Below are 19,215 nucleotides of genomic sequence, written 5' to 3' on the forward strand. Positions count from 1 at the left end.
GGCCCGAGCAGGCTTCTCCCGCTGTGGGTCCCCCCACCGTGCAGGGCGCAGGGCTACGAGGGGGCCAGGCAGGCGGCAGCCGGGGCAGCTGCCGGTTTGGAAGACGGTGTTTTGTGCCGAGTGCCGCGAAGGTGGACAGCGTAACGACTGCCGTCCCATCCCAGTACGGCGTGAAGAACCCTCAGAAAGCCTTCCGCCGCTCCTCGCGCGTCTGTGCCCTGGGAACGGGTTTCGCGGGGGCCACCTCTGCCCCTGGGTCACCTCATCTCACCTCGGCCCCTCGCTGCAGGTTCAGACACCGCAGGCTGGGGAGGCATCGGAGGACAGCAGCCCCCAGTTTGCTTGTTCCCTCATCCAGTTCATTCCACACCCTTCCCAAGAGCAAGAGGGGCAACTCCTCCCCACGGTTCTTTGCAGAGACGGTGCCGGAGCGGCCGTGCACCCCGCGCCCGGACTTGGAACTGGGCGGCCTGTGTGGACTGGCGTCCGGGTAGGGGGCTGGGGAGCCCGTGAGCCCGGACCCAGCCCCGCATAGAGGACCTCTGCCTGTCACCTTTCCAGCCCGGGGGCCGAGCCAGGCCCGCCCGGCTAGCTTACGGCGTGACCTGCCCCAGGCCGGGCGGGGTTGGGGGGCGTCGCGCTGTCGGGGTTCCCGCGTGTGCCCTCCATCTGCAGTCGGGTCAGGGGCTGGGGGGCCCGCTGACCTGTCTCCTGGCCTAGCCCCGTGACGCCACCTGCTTACGACGGCTCCAGGCTGCAAGCCGCTTACTGGATTAGTGTGTGCCCGCAGAGCCCCCCGCCGTGGCCGAGGAGAGGCCCGCATTTTCTGCGTGGCTCCAGAAGTTCTGTTTGCATCTGCGCTGGCCGCTGAGACCCACAGGCCGCTGCTGGGAAGGCGGGACCCAGAAGTGGTGTCCCCTCTTTGCAGGGCAGATGGTGCGTGGCTGAGGCCCGACAGACCCAGGCCGCGTGGGCCTGGCCGTAATCGCTCTTCTCATCCTCGGCCGGAGGCTGACCCGTCCCCGCTGCCAGTCTCCTTTCGCCGACTTTCAGAAGGATCCGAAGATGCTGGCCAGCTACTCGGCCTGCCTGTTCTGGGGGGTCTGCGCCGCCCTGCTGGCCGTGGTTCTGGCCTATTATTTCTACTGGTGAGCGTGGCCGGCGCCCGGGCCGGGCTGTCCCGGGGGCGGGGGGCGGGCAGGGGAGACCGTGCTTGCTTCTGCTTTTGCTGCGGCTCTGCCCCCTCTGCTCTCCGCGCTGACAAACAGTCCCTTCCCTCGGTGGGGGCCTGGCAGCAAACAAGGGAAGCGGGTCACCAGAGCCAGCTGCGTCTCCCCGAGGCGAGGCTGCCACGGCTGCTGATGTACACGGTGGTCTGTAAATTAAGTGGAAAACAGGTAGTTTCCATTAAAGGGATGCCACTCGTCGTAGCCGTAAAGGACGAGCTGGCTTACGGCGAATCACCCGGACCCTGTGTGCCGTCGCGATGGGAGTGCCCACCAGTTCTTGCCGTGAACGCAGGGAGGTGGCGAGTCGGAGGCCACACCCGCCTGGGCTCCCGACGCTCCTTTCCAGCCTGGCCCCTCGCGAGGCTGGGATCGTAAACGGGGCCTGTGAGCTCCGGGACCCCAGTTTCCGTCTGGAGAGCGAGACACCGATGTCCCATCTCTGCAGGTGCCAACCTCGTGCAGGGGGCTGACGGTGATGCCACCGAGTTCAGGGAGCGACCCACACAGGGCGGCGCCCACCCGACAGCGGCCGCTAGCGGGGCGGCCGTGCGGAACGCAGACCCCAGGTCCGGGGCTGGCTTTATTTGCTAGAGCTGGAGAACGGGGTAGCTTCCCATGAGGAGACATCTGCTCTTTTGAAGGTTCTGTCCCGGGATTATTTTTGTTTCCTTCCTTTTTGTACTTGTCTGATTGGGAATTCAGTTCTCTGATCTGGAAGCTTTCTGTTCCACAGATCCGATTAGTGCTGGTTCTGTTTCTGATGACGAGGAGGGACCAGGCCTGCAGGCGGCAGGCGGGGAGGTGGTGGTGGGGGGGGGGGGGTCCCCCCGCCCCCCCACCCCGGGCAGGCTTGTCCTTGGCCCCGGGCTCTGCAGCACCACCCCCAGGGTTAATACAATTTACAAATGAGGATTACACAGAACCAAAAGATAAACACATGAGTGTGGGGAGGAGTTAGCCCTAATTCCTAATTAGTCTTGTGTCCCTTGTTAAATGGGTCCCTGGCCTCTTCTGAGGGTGAGTAGCAGCGGTTGTTGGCCAGGAGTGGCCCCCAGAGGAGGAGTGACCTGTAACTTTACCACAGACTCCGGGACACTGCTGAGGGTGAAGGACCACGGCACAGGAGTGCAGCACCACTGCCCACAGGTAGCCTCCGCGGGGGGCCGGCCTCGGGCCCCTGGGGTGGGCAGCGGGTGTGTCTGTCACCCCGTCTTCATGTCGATGGTGAGTCAAGGCGGGGGGGGCAGTTTGTGCGCTCCTGCTGGGCGTGGGGCAGGGGAGGGTGGCGGCCCTGGCCAGAGGCTGCATCACGCGGGGGAGGGCTGGCTGGTTTCTAGTCTGGTCTGTCCTCCCACGTTCCCTCCGCCGACGCTCCTTCCAGCCACTCAATGGTTGCTTGATCCACAAACGGGTAGAGACCCAGTTCAAGGAACATTCTTGAAGCAGCCATGATCCGACCAGAGAGTCTGGCAGCCCCTGTCGGGGGTCCCCGAGGCTGAGAACTGAGAGGGGGTGTCGAGGTTTTCATTCTCTGGGTCTACAGAGCCGTCCTCCCCAGCCAGTGCTGGACTCGAGTGCCGCCTTCTCTGTGGCCGATGTCCCCAGTGACCCTGCGCCCTGCTCCAGGCGGGCACGGGCTCAGCGCTGGCGGAAGGCCCCCTGCGGAGGGGCGACTGGGGGCTCGCAGCTCGCTGGGCAGACGCAGCCCAGCTCCCGGTCGGAGGGTGCGGGGAGGAGCGTCCTGCTCCGCGAGAGGCCGGCGCACCTTCGTGGACGTGTGCACACTTCAGGGCCAGGGTGGTGGCCTCCGTGCTGCAGATCATGTAAATCTCGGCTCCCCCTAAGGAGCAGCACGGGAAGTCCAGCGGGAGGGAGCTTCCCCTGGCGGGCACCTGAGTGGCTACAGTCACAGCTGCCCGGGCCGTCCCAGCACCCAGGACAGAGGCCTGGCCTCCTCTGGTTCTCTCCGTGGGCAGGGACTCCGGCCAGAGCGGGCTCCGTCTCCTGCTGGGTGTGAACCCGTCACTCACAAGGGCGCTGGACGCGGCCAGCATGGTCTGGGGGAGAAGGCGCCCTGCCCCGTGAGGGGGGCCCCTTTCGAGGCTTTATGCGGGGGAGTCTGGTCTGGCAGCCCTGCGGGGTCACGGAAGGTGCCACGCGGAACCTCTGACCGGGCAGTGAGGTGGGGGAGAGTCGCCACGTCTGGGCTCCGGGGCCAGGATGGAGCCCTGCTTTTCTCAGGAAGCCTTGCTAAGTTTGATAAGTTTCCCTCCCTGTTGAAGTGTGTTTATCGCTCTGGGGTTTTGGGGTGTTCTGGGGGAGGGGGGAGAAAAAAAAAACCCAGCGCTGAAAACCTTGTTTGAAATTATAACGGTAGCTGTTTTTCATGTTAGTTATTTATAACCATGTCCAATAATCAGATTTCAACCACGCCCTTCGAAATGAAATGTGTAGAGAATAATTAAAACCTCATTAATGTAGAGCGAGGAGGGAAAGTGAGTCTGAATTAGTGAAACTGGCAAACAAGAGACACTAAGGCTTCACTGAGCTCACAGTTCGGGAAGCAACTGGTCAGCCCACCCCTTCCCTGCCGGACGTCTCAGAGTGTGTATCCGTTATCTTCAGCGTGGAGTGGGGCACACAGGATTTCCCAAACTAATCTGGCAACAGGACCCTCTTGTACAAGCCGTTTCTTGGGGTTAGCAGCTGAATTATGCGGTTTTACAGACGCTCAAAATGATTCAGATATCTATAATTTGTAGGGAAAAATAGCACCTTTGTTTGCTGACCTGGGAACTTGAATGCCCTTTAAAACTTGGCTTACAAAGGCTGTTTCAGACCTCAGCTGTTTATAAAGGAAGGAGGGAGGGAGGCTTATTAACCCTCAGAGCTGGCCTGTGCCACTGCACGTAAAGGCTGCCTCATCCCCACCTTCAAACAGATACAGAAATTCAAAAGGATCACGTCACCTGCTGAGGCCACAGACACGGGACAAGAATGCAGTCCTAAGCCCCAGTGCCAACACACTCCTTTTTGGTGGAGAAAACCGCGGCGGGCGGGCGGGACCCTGGGCACTGAGGGTGGACACTGACACATTGACAGAATTCATCTTCAGAGTCGACACTGAGAATGAGTCCTCGGGCTCGTTCCACAGAGTTTGCACGTGCCTCTCTCTCTTGACTTAAACTTTATCCAATTCCCCGACAGATTTTTACTGAGTATCCACCGTGTCCCAGGCACTGTACTAGATTTCTGGTTATCAGTGTGTAAGATGGACCTTTAAACCCCCATCCTCATCAGCGGTACCTGTCGACTCCTCACGCTGAGTGATGAGGGATTTAGTCAACTTACATGCCTCCCACCTTCTCTCCAATGCTGCCACGAAGTTTTGTTACTCATACTGTTGTTTTTAGTTATTTTACTGTTCCCTTAAAACTTTAATGGATTCAAATTTCCACTTTTTGTTGGATCAACTTAGACAAAAATCTCTAGACCCCCATTATGTAAAATAATTTGGGTTTATGATGTTCATATTCTGTTCTGTAATTATAATTAAGTTCTCCATGCTGCTTTCGTAGGTTGATTGTAAATATTAAAAGTCCAGAAACAGCATTCACAATAAAATTTTTAAAAATTGGTTGCTGCAGATGCTGCAAAGGAAGAACTAGAAATCTGAGCCCTTAAGTCTTTGCTGCTTGAAGGAGGAAGTTTTAAGCACCTCATTAAACCCCCCTGTTAATTTGATTTACATTTGGATCACAATTTCCTTGCATAGCATTTTTATGACTTGAAAAATCTTAATTGGTTTGTTTTTTATTTTTGAGAAAAGAAACATATTCCTTCTTCAATACCAAAAACTTCCAGCTCCTTAGTTATATTCTTTGTTGAACAAATTCTATTTTCTTCTTGAAAGATTTCCTGTTTTAATTTGGACCAGTTTCTTTCCAGGCCATCTATAAAGTTGTTATCTTGGCATTTCTTTTCATTGCAGAACTGCCTATTTCTTCTTCTTCTTAAATTCCATGTCTTCCTCTTCATTAGATTCCTTCTTGTTTTGCTGGACTACATCCTCAAATAATCTTTTCACAAAGGATGAGTGGAAGTTAAATTTTCTGAAACCCTGCCTATCATGAGGTTGCCATAATTTTTGTCTTCTTTGTATGAGTCAGCGTCCTGATAGGAAACAAATGTGTGAAGGGAGGATTAGTAAAGGGGCTGCACAAAGGTGTAGGCAGAGATTAAGAAAGCAGTAAGAAGGTAAAAAAGAACTTGAGTTAACAAGTTCTTGCAGATAGTGTGACTTATTTCAGCACATTTTTTGTGGGGAAGGAGAGCCCAGGGGAAAGTAGGAGGAGAATCATGGAATTAAATTTTACCGTTCTTGGTCCCAGGGTCCAAATTCTGTGAAATTTGTAAAGTGACCACATTTTGGATTGTGCTCAAGCATCAAATCCTAGAGGAAAAACCTGCTGTGTTCCACTGCTATTGACCTAAGTAAAGGTTTCAACCTGAAAGCACTTAGGAAGCGGCTGCTGCTGGTAGTGAGATAACCATTTCAGTACATTTAATATGAAAATAAAGCATTTGTCGTACGAATGTATGATTATTTCTTGGTTCAGTCAATAGACCCGTCACTGGTATGTATGTTACAATTTAGAAAAATCCATAGAATGGGAGTGAGCGAGCTGTGCAGGAGATAAGAAGGAGCAGCTCAGAGAGGGCGATCGTTCCCGGTGCTTTTTCCAAAGGGAACTGGACAGAGTGCGTGGCCATTCATGTAGGGGCAGGGGGCGGGGCGGGGAGCGCTCCAGCCGTGTTGGGACCTTCCGTCAGCAGCGCCAAATGTAGAGGACTTGGAGTTTCTATGCTGACTGGAAGGGGTTAAAACTTCATAAGCAATTTAACATTTTAAATGTTGCAAAAGCATTGCCACCATAACGGGGTATCATTTAGTAGATGAAATTAATCCTTAGTGAATCTTTGCCATTTCATGAATTTAATTTTCTTTTCTTCCGCTCAGTGCATTATTCTATCTTGATACTTGGTCTTTCTGTCAAGTAGAGCATCGCGTCCTGAACTTAGGTGGTCTGCGCCATTATCTCTTGGGATGCAAAAACTGGCTGCCCACAGCAGGTGCTTTGTAAGTATTTATTGATAAAGGAGGAAAGTCCAGCGCTAGAAAGAGCTAGAAAGGTCATCATCTGTCTTCTTGCTCAGGCTTCGGTATTAACTCTCTGTCACAGCTGGACAAATCTGTAAAGGTCACCAGATTCCCTGGTAACTCTTTCCGTGGCTGTATTAACATTAAACTCAGAAAATGTTTATCTATTGTGCCTTTTAAATATTAACAAATTTTGTTATAACTCATATCTTTGGAAGTAGATGTGTTACCTTACATAACGGGGCTATCGGTGGGAGGTGTGTGGCTGGTGCCTTCACCTACAGGACTCGTCATCAGTTCCTGTGCTCTTTCTATTGAGGGCTGGGTGCTGGGTGAGGTCGGGGCAGAACGGCACCCGGCCTGCTTGCTGCAGGTTTGCCCCGACTTTTAGGGAAGGACACTGTGGGACTAGGTCTGTTCTAGAGGCAGCCGTCCTCCCTCAGCTGCTGACCTGTCCTCCCCGAGCAGGATCATCTGAAAGTGATCACAGAAAGAGGTTGGTTCCCCCCAAAAGAGCAAAAAGCAAGGCCTGTTCCTCAGATACAGCCGTGCTCTTTCTAGGGCGCCCTGCAGGCCTCTGATTGCGTCGCGTCCAGGGGTCGCGTCCAGGGGTCGCGTCCAGGGGTCGCGTCCAGGGCTCTCGGGTCTCCTCCCGCACCCCACCCCCTGATGCGCCCGCGTTGCCCGCGACCCAGCCGTCCTCAGGTGCTGCTGTCGGTCTTGCCTGCTGTGGAGAGGCGTCCTTGGGGTAAACTTGAGAACAAAGGGCTTTGGTGAAACTTCTGGGGACTGGGGGGAAAACAGAAGAAAGACAAAGCCTGAGAAAGGGATGAATTCAAGTTCAAGGAAACGAAGTGAGGAAGAGTTTAGGATTTACCGGTCTGTTTATAGATCAGCTCTTACCTTCACAAAAGGGTGCGAGGGAGCCAGTGGGACTGCCCATAAAATCTCATCAGACTCCACTAGCGTTTCCCGTCTGTACTGGAAACACTGATTTCAGGGTGAGAAGCTCCGTTGTGGGGATGCAGCAGGGAGGGGGCGGCCATGGGTTCCCGGCACCTGCCCCCCACGCGCAGGAGAGGTCTCCCCAGCGGCCAGCGCCCCCTGCCCCGCCCGGGACTTGTAACCGGAGCCTCCAGGTGGGGCAAAGCGGGGATGGAGCAGCCCTGGGGGCGGGAGTGTGCTGCTGCCCTGTGGCCTTGAAGGCTGCTGTCCAGCCCCACCACAGAGGTTTTCCACTTTCCGGTCCGGCCACTGGTAGGAAAGGGAGGAGGAGCTCAGGGCTTGCCTCCCGGGGCCCCGGGGTCCCGGGGTCCCGGGGCGACGCCTCTGCTCCGCGTCAGGCCGTGTGCAGCAAGTGGGTGCGCGGCGCTCGTGACAGTCTTCGTTTCACTTTCTACCTAACGTTTCTACCTAACGTCTGATTAATGTTCTCGGAAACCATCCTCTACTTCACAACGTGCATGTCTGAGATGCTCTGAGTTTGTGCTCTGGCCAGAAGCTCAAATGAGAGGCAGACGGCTGAGTGACAGGCGACCCTCGTTCTCCGACTTGGGGTGAGTCTGACCTCTTCCGAACGCCTCTGGGTCGCGGCTGCTCTGGGACCCGCGAAGTGGGCTCTTCCCTCTGGACAGAGGCCGAGGTGGACATTTGAAACCCGTCGTGTTTACTCCATTTTGAATCCTACCTTTCTTTTTTTTTTTTTTTTTGAATTTTTGAATTTTATTTTGTTTATGTTTTATACAGCAGGTTCTTTTTAGTTATCTATTTTATACATATTAGTGTATATATGTCAATCCCAATGTCCCAATCCTACCTTTCTAAAAATCTTATCTTTTTAAGTGTGTGAAACATGATGCCTCTTTAATGGCAAATGTGACATTTTTTCTTTGTAAGTGGCCTTGTTCATCCTTTGAGATTTGTGTTCTGCTTACGTAAAAAGCACTGTCAATTACCTATAGATTCTAGAGTTTGTGTAGGAGAAGCTTTTCCCAGACTCTCTCAGGCATGCTGGTTGGGAGTCATGGAGAAAAAGCCTGCGGGAGGGGACACTCCCTCCGCACTGGCAGCTCTGGGACCTCACACCCTCCCCAGCTGTGTGGCCTCCTGTGACCTGCTCCTCCTGGGTCTGTCCCCGGGAACCGGGGCTCAGTCCCGCCCCCTGCAGGGCCCACCTCACTCCACATTTTCTGTTAATTGCTTGTCCTGTGACCTCACATCTCTGATGGGGTCAAGAAAAGCCATGAACTTGCAGTTTGTCTGGCTTTATCTTGTTGCAGGCTGGGAGTGACAAGCTCTCTGCATTCCTAAGGGAACACCAGGACTCGATGTAACTTCTTAAATTGTGAAATATATTGTACATGTAGAAAAGTGCATTAACAACCAATTTACTGAATAATTATAAAGCAAACTCCCATCTGTTTCTCTAAGAGTAAAACGTCTTTATTATAAAGGGCAGATCACTGTCACAAAGTTACATCCAAGGCAACTTAGCTGTGCCTGTTTTATGCGTGCACGTGCACACGTGTGAGCACGTGTGTGCGCATGTGTGTGCATGTGCCTACAGGCCAGGCAGCCACCTTGGTGTTGGGGGTGCCTGCTGTGTCCTCAGGCCTAGAGGCTTGTCACAGGCCCGCTGTGCAGGCATCGGGCCTGGGAGCTCTCCACGTTCCTCCCACCCTGCACCGCAAACATCACCACTGCTCGGCCGGTCAAACCCTCAGAGCAACCTCAGGCAGACAGAAGATTCTGGAGCTTTGAGAGTTGGGGTAGGTGGGGTGGGTGGGGCCCGGAGGTCCCTCTCATGCCTTCTCACCGTGGCCCGTGGCCGTCTGTCCCTGGGCTTCTGCCCCAGCCCCCTCCTCGCCCAGCTGCCCCTCCCTTCTTGCCTGGGGCACCGTTTCCACAGTGGAAAGCCCCCTGGGGACGTGACAGCACTTCCCCACCCTTGTCCTCAGTCTGTAGTTCCCAGGCCCTTCTCCTAGCCTGGCGGGGAGCTTCGGCCTCTTTTGGAGGGGGCCTGGGGGCCTGGGGACCCTTTGATCCATCAGGCTCCTCCAGCAGCTCGCGGTCTGGACAGATGCTGGCTGTGCATGGCCCCTGCCCTTCAGCCTGGGCAGCCAGTTATCTGTCCGGCCTTTGCTAGGTGCAGCAATGCCCCAGGTGTCTCCGATGGGACCCGGAAATATGGGCGGTTTCCTTTGTCCTGAGTCCAGAGCCCTCCCCCGCCAGCCTGCACAGCCCCTCTGCAGCCAACGGCACTGGCCCGTCCGGAGTTTGACAGGGTTTTCAGAGTCTCAGATGAGACTGTCAGGTAACGTGCTACATTGGCTCTCCCGTAATGTTCTTCTTTCAGGAAACTTGTCATTGAGGCGGCTCGTAATGACATGTGAATGATACGAGCTTCAGGAGTCACGCTGCTGGGTGTCGCACGTGTGAACACAGTAAACACGAGGCATCCCTTTAGCCAACTTTGCCGGAGCATCGTGTGTTATGTGCGAGAACTGCGTGCGTAACAGTGCCAGAAACGGTGAGGGTGCGCGGGTGGGGGTCTGGGCCGCAGGTAGCAGAAGTGGTGGTTGAAATACCCGAGACTCGTGTCCCCTCTGCCTCTTGCCGTGGCAGCTGCCGGCTGCTCGCCAATGCCGCCGCCCACAGCGTGGGTCCTTTCTCCCCTTGTCCCTTCGTGCTCCTGCCGTGGCTGCCGTGGACGCCCCTCACTCCCTCAAGGAGGGCCAAGAGCAGAGGGGCAGCACGGTGGGGGGGCCTGTCTCTGGTCTAGGAAAGCAGACGCCTTCCTGGGAGCCCCTGCAGGCCCCACTGCCTGGAACTGGGCCATCTCTGGAGCAGCCGCTCCAACTGGGGACAGGGTTACCTTTATGGCTTAGATCTGGGGCTGGGGGTCCCCTCCCAGGGCCCAAGGATGAGCGCTGCCGCCATGGCCGAGCTCTCTCATGAGGGGCGGTTGTCACGGAGGCCTGGAGGGGCCGTTTGGTACATCCTTTCATAATACCTTCCTTACCCTGTGGTTGAGAGATACGGAATGCCAAAAGAGTTTCATGAGCCCAGTGATGGTTTTAAGTTAATTGTATCCTATTTTTTTTTTAAAGATTTCTTTTTAATGTGGACCATTTTTTAAGTATTTATTGAGTTTGTTACAATATTGCTTCTGTTTTATGTTTTGTTTTGTTTTGCCTTTTTTTGGCTAGGGAAGTCCCAGCTGTATCCTATTTATTGTACACACAGTAGAAATACAAGTCTGCCTAAAGGCAAGTGCGGAGGAAAGCCAGTCACGTGAGGCGTGTCCTGTGTCGTCTGCTCAGCCTGCAGCAACGCTCAGGCCACACGGCTTCCATGGCTCCCACCGGCGGCTGCAGGCTTACCTGCTCTGGGTGCCCAGGGACTCCAGGAGGCCAGGTCCACGCTCTTAATAGCAGAGGCTTCGTTGTACGTGATCGTATCTTGCAGGCTGTTCCCTGGTTCTTTCTCATGGTTGTCTTGGTTTTCTTCCCTGTTTGTTTCTCCATGTGGAATGCAGAATCAGCATTTCTAGCTCCAGGGCTGAGGGATGGGGCACCTGTTGGTATTTTAATTAGGGCTCAATTACATTTATAAATTAACTTAGAAAGAATGGCTTGTGTGTTATTTATGTATTGCTATCTAAAAAACCACCTCAAAAGGTTGTGATTGAAAACAACCACTGTTTTCTTAGCTCACAGCTGTGGCTCAGCACTTTGGGCTGGGCTCAGCAGGGCGGCTTTCTGCTCGTCTCACCTGGGGTCATTTGCGAGGCTGCGGTCAGCCGGCAGCCTGCCTGGGGCCGTGGGTCCATTTCTGCTCCATGTGGGCCCACCTTCCAGCTGGCTGGCCCGGGCTTCCTCCTCTGGTGCCCGGAGGGTGCACGGGGAGCTGCAAGGGCTCTGAAGGCCCAGGCTCGGGAGTCAGTCGTATGATGTAAGGCCCACCCCAGTCTGTTTGGGGGTGAGCCCTGTAGCCAGCCTGCGTTCCAGGGCCGGGAAGCCGACCCCACATGTTGATGGGGAGAGCGGTGCCGCTTTACCGGGGCGTGAGCACAGGGGGGCAGTGTTGCCCCGGCTGCACAGCGTTTTCCCATTTGTTTAGTTCTGCTTTTGTCTCTTTCTGGATATTCTAAGGTTTACCCATGTAAACCTGTTTATTTCTTCTGAAGTTTGTGATTAGGTATTTTGTCTTTTTTACTGCACATGTACACAGGGTCTGCTCCACTGTGTCTTCTGTTTTTGTGTGTTCACGTGGAGGTGTGCCCGCTGGGCCACACTCTCTGGTGGCCTGGACATACAGCAGGGCTCTGTGTCCTCATCGTTCTGGTCACCAAGGGCTTGGATCGTGAGTTTGCACCCCTCTTGCTTTAGAGGAAATCCCTAGTCCCGGACTTCCAACTTTACCCCTTTCTACCTGCTAGAGAGGAACAATGGAGCAACCCAGGAAGCCATGCACTGAAGATGGCAGGGCTCCTGGCAGCCTGGGCCCCAGATGGCCACGGGGGGGCAGAGCTGCCAGGCTGCATCTTCAGTGCATGGCTTCCTGGGTTGCTCCATTGTCCCAAATAGCCATCTGGGGCCAGCGACCTGGATCTGTTAAGTCAGAAAGAAATAAACTTCTCTATTGTCTTAGTGCCTCCTAATTACTTCAGGTAGAACTAGTTATTGAACATTATTAGAATGTTGACTTCTGACATTGTATTAATTTCATCCCGTTCAACATTACTGTAAGCCTTTACTGTTTGTAGTGGCACTTTGGTTACAGTGGACTCTCTTGGGTCTATACAGCACCAACCCACCAGCTGCAAGCAGGGATGATTTTACTCCTCCTATTCAATTTTTAGGCTCATGAGGTTGGACCAGCAACACATGATTATTAGCAAAGAAATGTCATATTTTTCAGCCTTACTGAAAGACAAGGTGGTCCCTGTAAGTGAATTTACCCAAGAACTGAAGCCAACCCCTTTAAACCTCAAAAACAGGATTGTGTTGGTCTAATCTAAAATTTTCGTTAGACTCATGAAAATCCTTCTCTGCCCCTCGGCCGCCATCAGTGCCGCGGTGAGTGGCGCAGCCCCCCTTGCGCGGGGGCGAGGTCAGGGTGGACAACAATTGCTGCATTATGTTCTCATTCGTGATGTCATCATGGGGCCGCTGGGTCTGCGAGCTGCCCCAGCCCCGGATGCCCTCCAGGTGGTGCTGTCTCCGGTCGCGGGCTTGCCTCTGCCCTCGTGCTGCCGTCAGCAGGATGCCTGCCTCCAGCGCCCGCCGCCCCCTCTTTTCTCGTCTGGCACTTCGGCTTGGCTGTGGGCCAGGAGAACACGCAGTCCCACACGTCCCAGCTGTGTTGACAGCAAGAGTGGGGAGGAGCCCATCTAGGAGCTAAGGAGTCCCTGTGAGTGACGTGTCTGCGTCCCTGATACCCAGACTGGCTGTTCAGAAAGCGATGGAGGTTTATTCCCATTCTTGGTTATGTTCTGAACAGTAGACGTTGCCACCTAAATTATCTTAAGATACTTTAAAAATATTAGAGATAATGTTATCTCTCTACTGTCCTTTGTTTCCAGTAGTCAGTCTTGTTCATAGACTTTTTCTCCAGTATTTCCTGACTCGGAAACAACAGAACTGTTCACACGCAAAACAAAAACCTAGGGCTTGCCCCCAGTTTGCCCCCCATGCAGCCAGCCAGCATGGCCTTTCTGTTCTGCTGCCTCATAGCAGACCACGTCTGCTCTGTTTACTGCACATATAGGCACTCAAATATGGGACAGATGGATGGGTGGGTGGATGGATGGATAGGTGGATGGATGGGTGGATGGATGGGTACATGGGTGGGTGGATGTGTGGGTGGATGGATGGATGGGTAGATGGGTGGGTGGATGTGTGGGTGGATGGATGGATGGGTGGATGGATGGATGGGATGGGTGGATGGGTGGGTGGATGGATGGATGGGATGGGTGGATGGGTGGGTGGATGGATAGGTGGATGGTTGGATGGATGGGTGGATGGATGGGTGGATGGATGGATGGGATGGGTGGATGGGTGGGTGGAAGGATGGATGGGTGGATGGATGGGATGGGTGGATGGGTGGGTGGGTGGGTGGATGGATGGATGGATGGGTGGGTGGATGGATGGGTAGGTGGGTGGGTGGATGGGTGGGTGGGTGGATGGGACAAAGGAAGGAAGAAGGGAAGGTAACAGCCTTGGTTCTCCTTCATTATGGACTTTGAATTTGGATCACATATAACTAAACCGTTCTTTTAATCCTATAATCCAGACTTCCTATCTAGAACATCAAAAACGAGGCACTTTTGGCATGTTTAATGTCTTCTCCCTTCACCAGCCACTGTGCTCAGGGTCAGACCTGCTCAGGAGAGACTGCCCGACAGGGCAGGGTGAGGCTGCCAGGCTTTGACCTCAGCTCCGAGAGGCGGTTGGCCCAGAGTGGTTATCAGCGGCGATGCCTTCTCCCTGGGTCTCAGGAACAGGGCAGCAGGTCAGCTGAGGTGGTGTCCCCCAGAGCTGGCCAGGTCCTGCCCCAGTGGAGAGCCAGAGCGCTGGATGTTTCAGGCTGGGGGTGCAGTTTCCAATCAGGCGCTGCTCCCCCAGCTGTAAGATTAGACCGCGTTGGCAGAGGCTGGAGGGACTGACGTGGGCCCTGTGTGTAAATGGAATAGTGGTCTTCCTCGTGCAGAGAGAGCCATTCACCTTCCCTGCATGGAGCAAGGAAGCACTCTGATGGGCCCTCGACTACAACTTTGGTTTCTGTGGAAAGGCGTTGTTGGAAAGATGGGGGTTTGGGCAAAGATGGGGGTGTGCCTGGTAAGGAGATCTGAAGACCGTGCCATCTGACGGGCTAGTTCTTGAGGAAGAGGGACAAAGGGACCAGTGCCGGTCCTATGGGCATCTGGGGGTGGGCCCTGAGGCAGGTGCAGGGGACGTGAGCAGGGTGAGGCTGGGCCAGGGTCCCCGGCAGACCCCGGGCCTCCTGGGCAGCAGGACGTGGGAAGGGGCCGGTGCACGCCCAGAATTACGGGATCTGGGAACAAGGCCTGCATACTTCTAAGAGCTGTGTTCCTCTGCTCGGGGGCCCTGACACACACCACAGGCTGCGGGCTTAAACAGCAGACATCGATTCTCCCTGTCCTGGAGGCTGGAAGGCCGAGGCTAGGGTGTCGGAGGCTGTGAAGGAAGAAGCTGCGTGTAGAGACCGCCTCCACCCTGTGTCCTCACGTGGTCATCCCTCTGCACGTCTGTGTCCTAATCTCTTCTTATAAGGCTGCCGGTCAGATTGGATTAGGGCCCACCCTAGTGCCCCCGTTTAACTTGATTTCCTTTGTTGAGACCATATTTCCGAACACAGCCACACGCTGGGGTGCTGGCGCTAGGACCCCAACATACCCTTGTGAGGGGACACAGTTCACTTGTAACAAGAGGTGCCAAGGTCGGGGCTGCCAGTGGTGGCGGCAGAGCCCAGCAGCGGGCCGGGCCCTTGGCGGGGTAGTGGGGAGCCGGTCCAGGCGCTCCAGGCTCCCAGGTCTCCCCTTCACCACCCTGAGCCCCGAGCAGCGTGGCCACAGGAACTAGCTCGGAGCTAGCAGCCAAAGCCCTGGGGGGACAGTGTCAGATCCACGAGGGTCCTGCTTCTGCGGCGGGGGAGCGGGCAGTGCTGGAGCTGGGGGGAGGGTCTGGTCTGGCTCCCGGCCCTTCCTGCCCCACCGGGGCTCTGGCAGCTCCCGAGAGGCCCCGGTCGGTGTCTCTCAGGGGACGCGTGTCGTGTTGCAGCTCCGGGAGCCTTACTCGCCTGCCCTGGAACTGTGGGCAGCGCGGCTCTGCCGAGTGCCTGGCCCCTCCGCCTCCCCCGGCCGGCCTCTGTTCTGTGCCCCTTGTCCCCAGGTGGCAGCGCCACCCTCTGTCTCCCCTTTGGGGAGGGTGAGTGCACCTTGTCCCCTGCCCCGAGAAGGTGGGGTCCCGGCAGCTTGTACGGGGCCCCAATACCCTTAGGACCGGGCTGTGCAAGTGCCAGGCTTCTGGAATTGACCTAAACTCTTACCTAATGACGGGACTTGGGCTCTCCTTGCCAGCTCAGGAACAGCATCTGAGTATTAATGAAAAGGGGCCGATGTCTTATATTTTAAAACAAAACTTTGTGGAATAATAGCGGTTATCTTGGGGGTGTCGGGGGATGGATGGATACCAATTATGCCTCATAATTTCTACCTTAAGTGCATTCTTTTATTCTAGGACGTATCACGTGTCTTCTAAAAGCTTACACCAACGTCAGTGGAAGAGCTGCGTGTTGCTGCAGTTTTGAAGCATCTCATTTGTGTCGTGAGGTTAAGTGCATCACACGGGCAGGGGTGGTCCCTACAGCACCCATTACAGGGGAGTGGTTACGGACCAGGACAAGCTCTGACCACTTAGCGCTCAGGATGTGAGAGTTAGGCGGGAGGAGGCCTTGACGGAAACTGGGGTCAGAGGCGGTTAGGGGTGGATATCAACTCAAACGTCTCCCTCCAGATTGGGGGGTGAGCCCAGCAAGCTGAACTTTTGCCTTCAGACACCTAGGGGCGCTGCCTTCACCAAGCTGTGGCAGGAAGGGGACAAGGGGCAGTGCCCCTGGTGGGACGCCTCCAGCGTCACCCTGAGCATGAATTAGTCTCAAGGAAGCAGAGCCAGACTGGGGGGTATCTATAGGACAGCTGTCCCGGGCTCTTCCAGTGGGGTGGGAGCGTGAGTGTGTTAGGTCAGAGGAGAACAGGGGCGTGCGATCGAATGCCACACTGGCCCTCGACCGGGGCCTGGACGGAAAGGAGTGACACAGGCCATTTTGGGGACCATAGATGGGATATTCGGTAATATGCTCACGTCAGTGTTAAATTTCTCAGATGTGATCATGGCGTTGTGGTCATCCAAATGCCCAGATTCTAAGGTGACATAGGCGGAACTGCTTAGGAGGGGATTTTCATCCAATATTCCAGAAGAAGTTTTTAAACTTAAATTTAGCCTATGCACAAGAAATGTAAAAATTAAATTTAAATATTCATACATATTTTTGTTACATAATGTTAGGTTAAGATGATTGGTAAAAGACTCTCAGTCATAATAAATTGTATTACAATGAGATCCTGTAGAGGACGTACAATGGAAATACAAATTCAAAGAGAAAAGGGAATGAATTTCCTGACTTTTAAAGAAAAGCTTGCTTTCATGTATTTTGAAAATGGCTGGTGACATGGCTGTCACATCACTGTGGCATTTAGAGCCCATTTTCTACATTTAAAAGTATAAAGTCCCTGACTTACGATGATTCAAATTATGGTATTTTGACTTTACGAGACACATTCAGTGAAAACCATCCTTCGAATTGTGAATTTTAACCTTCTCCCAGGCTGGCAACACGCGGTGGGATCCTCTCGCTCATGCTGGGCAGTGGTGGCCGCAGCCCCGCCAGCCCCGCCAGCCCCGCCATCACGAGGCTGAACAACCGGTACACTGACGACCATGCTGGACCCGGAGAGCCACTCTGTTTTTCACTTTCAGCACAGTATTCCATCAGTTACAGGAGATATTCACTTTACTATAAAATAGGCTTTGTGGCAGATGATTTTGCCCAACTGTAGGATACCGTGAGTGTTCCGAGCACGTTTAAGGTGGGCAAGGCTCAGCTTTGATGTTTGGGAAGTTAGGTGTATTAAATGTATTTCAACTTAACAAGATATTTTCAACTTACGATGGGTTTATTGGGATGTAATCCCACTGTAAGTTAAGGAAGATCTGTATGTTTAAAAGTAAAAGTTCACAGTATGACAGAATCTATGCCCCTTGCATATTTAAACTTGGGTTTAAAAATGTAGAAGTCAACTTAGAATTGTCTGATGAGATATATATATATATATATATATATATATATTTTTTTTTTAATGTTTTCAAGGGCTACACACAAGCCAGTGTTCTTGGGGGCTGCCGAGTCAATGCTTTCCTGCTTGACAGTCTGCAGGCCTTGGGGGAGAGCCGGGGAGGGTGTGGGCTGAGTGGGGAGCAGGGTGTCTTCTGCGGGGGTGGGGGGGGCTGGTCAGCCCCCCCCAACCGTCACTGAAGGTCCTCCAAGTTAGCACGTGTGACTGACTTGTTACCAAGACTGTCAGGCCCAGCTGCGTCAGAGGCGGTAGGCCGAGAGACAGCCATGTCCAAGCAGATGGTGGGCACTGGTGCTCCTGTGGCGGGGCAGGTGGGAGGGGCCTGGACTGCAGCTGCTGACGTGCCTTAGGACGGGGTCTGGCCCACAGGGAGCGAGGACACCAGACCCACATCTGGGCACTGGGGACAGACTGACAACCAGGGAGGACAGCCTACTGCGGCCAGGAGCCCCAGCCAGGCTCACCTCCAAGCGGGACTGTGGGACCATTCCAGATGGGGGTGCAGCTCTCTGGGGTCTCTGGGGATGGACTTCCTCGACCAGAGATTCAGGAGATGGACCAGGGACTGGCGCTTGTTAAATAGATTCCCGAGTGAAGGCCTGTGTCCGCACAGAGGCTCGCTGGGGAAAGTGCGGGGCCAGAGGCTGCACACCTGCTGCCGTCGGCAGGTGAACAGGTGAGCGGACAGACTGGAGACCGCCCCGCCATCAGAGGCTGGACTGCAGCCAGGCAGGGCCCATGGGCAGATCCCATGCAGTCCTCTGTATGTGAATCTCTAGCAAAGGAAGATTGATCTAGTGTCAGAAAGCCCAGAGGGGCTGCCAGGGGCTGGGGGGGCGTGGACTGGGGGGGTGATGGAGCTGCTCTGTCTTGATCGGGCAGCAGTCTGACAGGTGCCCTCACACTGCGCATGTGTGAGTGATATCTCTGTGAAGCTGATTCTCCAGCAGGTCTGGCACGGACCTGGGGAACCTGCTTTTAACAGCATCACAGCTGATGGGCCGGTCTTTGAGCTGGCTTTCGGGGACCCTGGTTATTGTGGCCCACACGGGTATTGTGCCTGACCCAGGATGGCGGGGTGGGGAACAGCCTGATCTCCTGGGGCCGGGGGTGCAGGGAGCCTGCCGGGTGGCAGGTGCGGGCCCAGATGCCGGGCGGCAGCGTCAGGTCTGGTCAAAGCCGTTACCTCTGGTCCCAGAAGGCAGCTGGCCTCAGGCCTGGCCTGGATGATGTGGGAGCCTGTGCGTTACAGAGGGGTCCCCGCCCACGGGGGCACGGACGCGGGTCTCCCTGCTGGGACTGGAGTCCGGCCCTCCTGCTTTGCGCTGCGTGGCCCTGAACAAGTCACAAAGCCTCTGTGCTTCCTTTGCTCGCCCGTCACATAGGGGCAGTGACGGCGTCCCCCGGGGTTCGTGCGAGTTTAGGAGGCGGTGGCAGGAAGTGTGTGCAGCGCCGCACTTGTGTCCTCTCGGGGCCTCTCGGGGTCAGAGCTTTGGACACGAAGGCCGGGGGCTGGGGCCTCTCGGGGGCTGCGGGCATCAGAAGGCCTGCCCGGGCCTGGGGGCTCCCACACCCGGCGCCAGGCCTCGGCTCCTTCCCTGTCCTCCCGGGCATCCTCCCCACGTGGCTGCCGGCTTATCCGCCCCCCCCCGCCCCTCACGCAGCCACTCGGGGGCCAAGGGCGGACGGAGGGCGTCCTCTGGAGTCACGTGGCCTCATGTCTGGCACAGCAGCCAGGCCCTGGTGCCCCGGTGCGCCCAGCGTGGCCACCCTGGAGGCCTCTGGAGCCCACTCCACCCGCATCGCAGAGAGCGCGGGGCGCGTCTCTGGAGGACCCAGCCGCGGTCGGGGCAGGCGGCCACCAGGCTGCGGCGCGGCCGGCTGTG

The 19,215-nt window shown here is 55.2% G+C and overlaps 1 protein-coding gene across 5 annotated transcripts in view; it reads left to right on the forward strand.

Annotated features, from left to right (window-relative positions):
- AGPAT3 (1-acylglycerol-3-phosphate O-acyltransferase 3) overlaps positions 1 to 19,215 on the forward strand; it is a 97,755-nt gene that overhangs the window by 53,317 nt on the left and 25,223 nt on the right. The gene's annotated exons all lie outside the window — the stretch shown is intronic.

The sequence above is a fragment of the Balaenoptera musculus genome, chromosome 4 (genome assembly GCF_009873245.2).
Source record: "Balaenoptera musculus isolate JJ_BM4_2016_0621 chromosome 4, mBalMus1.pri.v3, whole genome shotgun sequence".
Lineage (NCBI taxonomy): Eukaryota > Metazoa > Chordata > Mammalia > Artiodactyla > Balaenopteridae > Balaenoptera > Balaenoptera musculus.